This window comes from Lissotriton vulgaris, chromosome 6 (genome assembly GCF_964263255.1).
Source record: "Lissotriton vulgaris chromosome 6, aLisVul1.2, whole genome shotgun sequence".
Classification (NCBI taxonomy): Eukaryota; Metazoa; Chordata; class Amphibia; order Caudata; family Salamandridae; genus Lissotriton; species Lissotriton vulgaris.
Genome location: NC_141694.1, coordinates 51,305,268 through 51,309,505, shown reverse-complemented (window position 1 = coordinate 51,309,505; position 4,238 = coordinate 51,305,268). Strand labels below are relative to the sequence as shown.

The following is a 4,238-nucleotide window of genomic DNA, read 5'->3' as shown; positions in this document are numbered from 1 at the left end:
AGAAACAAGAGTAGACATCTTGAGAGGAGTGGCCAGAACCCTGGCGACCATGCGAAGGCCACACCATGAGGATTGTGTGAGAGGCTGCAGCACGCATACAGCATGGCAGAAAGGATGGTTCGCAATCAAGGAAAGCTCGACATCCTTAAGACAGGACATGTTCTTCATTAGATGCTGGTGGGCAAACAATTTACATTTAAACTGGTCTATGTGGGATTGAAACATCAGCCGGGAAGAGCCAGCGACTGCCTGCTCGTGTCTCTCACGGTCATGCAAGCAGAGACCTCTGGGAATGCAGGAATCTTCTCAACTGCACCAGATTTGGAACTTCGTGCCTGGTGTCAGAGAAACCGAAATAGTAGAGTTAACGGAAAGTGCTAAAAGCATTTCTATCCAACCATGGAGTTTAGCGTTCAGTTACAGAGCTGCAACACTGCAGATGTGAACAGATCGAGAGCTCCTCTGCGCCTACAGACTCCAGAGGCCCCTTCCCTGCCCCAGTAAGGCTTCGTCAGCAGCTTTAGAGTTTTCATAATTCACATTTTATTTCTAATCTTCATCACATGATCAGTTCTTTTCTGTAGAAAATGGCAGCTCCTGGCTGATGCAAAGAGCCTTGTCCGCCGTGCGCACGCCACGCACCATCCGGCCTGCCCCACCCTGGCATCGGTTTGGAGACAGACTTTCATGACTGCAGAACGAAGACTCCAGCTGCAAGCAGGCAGGAGGCTGTGGTAACAGAACAGCAGCACTACAGGTAGGAGGGGAGGTCCTTCTCAATCACCTGAGGAGATAAACACAGGCAGGTCAACCTGGAGGGAGAGGCAGGAGAGCTGCAGCTGAGAGGAGAAGGAAGTAGGCAGTGCATTCTGCAGGTGCAGAGGAGAGGAAGGAGGCAGTGCATGCTGCAGGCACCAGGTGCAGAGGAGCAGGGAGGAGGCAGTGCATGCTGCAGGCACCAGGTGCAGAGGAGCAGGGAGGAGGCAGTGCATGCTGCAGGCACCAGGTGCAGAGGAGCAGGGAGGAGGCAGTGCATGCTGCAGGCACCAGGTGCAGAGGAGCAGGGAGGAGGCAGTGCATGCTGCAGGAACTAGGTGCAGAGGACACAAAATGCTGCAGGCACCAGGTGGAGAAGGAGGCAGTGCATGCTGCAGGCACCAGGTGCAGCAAAGAGACAGAATGCTGCAGGCACCAGGTGCAGAGGAGCAGGGAGGAGGCAGTGCATGCTGCAGGCACCAAGTGCAGCTGAGAGGAGCAGGGCAATAGAGAAGAGGCAGTAGAGCTGCAGGGCAAGGAGAAAGAGGTTGCAAAGCGGAGGATGCATCTAGAGCTGCAGCCAGTGAGCCGACGGGCTGCAGGTGAAATATTCACCTCTTTGACCCAAACCAACGCTGCAATGTGACCCCCTCCAACCTTCTGCACCCAGGGAGAGCTGCACACTCCAAGCTTTGGCAACCAAAGTTGCCACAAAGACCAACAATGCATCAGCTATGTCCCCATATTCAAACCACTGCACATCTGCAGTACACCCCTACAGTCAGCGAGACTGTTACCCAGCATACTCTCCTCTCATGGAGAAACCTCCGCTGAAAGCAGCACACCTCACACCGCTCCCCCACACTCCCTCCTCAGCTGCACCTCTTTCCCCACACCAACCCAAACTTAAAATCCAGACAGTCTGTCCAAAGCCCCAAAAATGCAAAAACAAAGCTCACCACCGGGTCATCCATTGGACTGTATCTCTTCACGACTTGTCCTTCACGGTCAATGAGAAACTGGGAACAAAGAAAGAGGGTGTAAGGAAGCAGGTCTGCAGCAGGGAGGGTTGAAGATAACCTGGTGGGGCACATGGAAGGGGAAGAGTCCAGTATGCTGACAGGGGAGTAGACCAAGTGATTGTTCTCAAAAGCAGATGCCCCTATAACGGCTCAGGAAGCTTGCTGAGTGGCACGGTGTCCCGTCTAACCCAAACATCCAGAAATAGAGACAGCGGGGAAGCTCAAACAGACTTCATTCGAGTCTCACGTGGGACTGGCCTGCTGAACCTGCTCTACCAGCTTCTTTGGCCCTCAATGTGCACAAAACAAATTCCAAACAGAACTCAGTTTACAAACAGCCTTTAGAGGGGGGTTAGTTGCCTCATTAGAGCAGAACGACATGGTGACTGAATCGTACCTTGGAGAAGTTCCATTTGATGGCACTGGAGGAGAAAGAAATAAGAGTCATTGACAAGGAAACACTATTTACAAACCCACGATGAAGCACAGCAGCATACTCCCATGTCAACCCAACCAGGCACCCGCCTACTCCGTAAACGGGACACAACAAACACTACTGAGGGGGCATCTATTCAGATATCTCCAAGGGTAGCCAGACTGCATGATTTAGGCACAGCTCCCCTCCATCGGGCTCCTTAATCGCCAACATGCACTTGGGAGGAACTGGTGCTAACAGGAAGAAGACCGTGAGGCCAGCGCCCGCAGATGCTTCACAGCAGAGAAGTGCTCCTGATCGAAAGCAAGGTGGCATTACAGACAGAAAGACTAAAGTGCCAAGACTTTACAAGCCGCCAGCACGGTGAGGCTCGCCAGCAGCAGAGTCTGCAAGACAGATGAAGGTCATTGAGGGAACAGCACGCCCCAGGGTATTGGGAACCCTCTGCCACCCACAGGGCAGTGGATGGGCCCTCTGCCACCCACAGGGCAGTGGGTGGGCCCATCTACATCTCAGAGCGCACCCCTAGAAGTGGGGGTCTTTCAAGCCTCGCTGGAGCACCCCACGGGCCCCACAGTGGCACAGTCTCTTCAGTGCCAGGCCAGGGCCCTCGCCCGTGGATTCGGCAAAGATGAGACGAACACTAGGCCCTGCGGCCGCAGGCGAGGGCTCAAGGCCTGCTGCACAAACTGCCCCCTCCACCAAGAGGTGGCCTAAAGCCTGCAGAAAACCCCGGGGTAATGGGTCGGTCTGCTGTGGGGGCAGAGTCCAGTCTTGGCGGCCCCGGGTGCAGCTGCGGCTCTCAGGGGGGGGGGGGGGCGGCGGGGGCTCAAGGTCCGCCTCCTCTGGCTCTCCCTGGGGGGCTCCGAGGCTCCCCGGCGTCGGGTGCTTAGTGATGGTTTCCAGGCGCGGTTCGCTCATGTCTCCGCATAATCACTTTACAGGTAATCTCGGTGTAGGATTACCGCCATCCGGGCGGGGCGGGGGGGGGACGGGGGCAAAAATAAACACTGCAGAGAGGAACTGGAGGGGGGGCTGGGGGAGGAGATAACAACTAGAGGGGAACTAGAGCCAAAGAAACGAGAAACAAGACTAAAACTTTAAACTACAGACACCAGCGGCAAACGCAGGAATTATTATAAGCGATGTGCAGCACACCCAGCGCGTCTCACGGCCCCGCTTCTAGGCGCCCTGCGCTAGAGCCCACTGCGCCGCCAGTGTCTGCCCCACAGATCACCCACCCCTGCTGCGGGTGGATGGTGCGAGCTGCAGGTGCCGATCAAATGTCTTCCATCACCGCCCAGACTCGGTCCATTGCTAACCGCCCCCTCCCTTCCTGCCAAGCTCACCACACCCCAGCCAAGCACATTGGGGGGGGGGGGGGGGTAGCCTTTCTAACAGGCACATGGGGGGGGGGGATTACAAGCCTTTAGGACAAGCACATGGGGGGGGGGGGATTGCAAACCTTTAGGACAGGCACATGGGGGGGGGGGGTCGCAAGCCTTTAGGACAGGCACATGGGGGGGGGGGATTACAAGCCTTTAGGACAGGCACTGTGTTCCTTCATAGCTCACTCAGGAATCCTTGGCCTGGGCCGACAGAACTCACCGGACTCGTATCTCCTCCCTGGGGCCATACCTGGGGATTGGAAGCGGTGTTTGTGCAGCCGGCAGAGCGCTGACAGAGTTCACTCGAAAAGTGAATACACGAGGGTCTGATGTCAATCAGCGACATGCGAGCCCTGCGCAGGGGAAATATGCGGCGGGAACTGTACTCGGAAAGGCGCGCTTTTCATGAGGCTTTTTCGCAGAGACTTGCCTGTCTGTCAAAATAATGGACCTTCTGGTCGGTCATATCTGGTGAGTGGGATCTGAGTGACTGACGGAGGTGCTGTCAACAGTCCGCCCCTCGCGCTCCCGTCAGGTGCCCCCTGAAGCTGTATGGATTTCGCGCCCTGGGGCCCTCGCGCTTCCCCGGATCAGCCTGGCAGTGTTTTGATTGGACGCAAAGGCAGTGGAAAGACC

General features: G+C 56.2%; 1 long non-coding RNA gene across 1 annotated transcript; it reads right to left on the bottom strand.

Moving 5' to 3' along the window:
- Positions 1–519: 519 nt before the first annotated feature.
- LOC147706773 (uncharacterized) lies at positions 520–2,624 on the bottom strand. Its single transcript, XR_015296426.1, has 3 exons — positions 2,176–2,624; positions 1,716–1,775; positions 520–784 (listed from the first exon to the last, which is right to left on the bottom strand). It is a non-coding gene; the product is annotated as an uncharacterized LOC147706773 (long non-coding RNA).
- Positions 2,625–4,238: the final 1,614 nt, after the last annotated feature.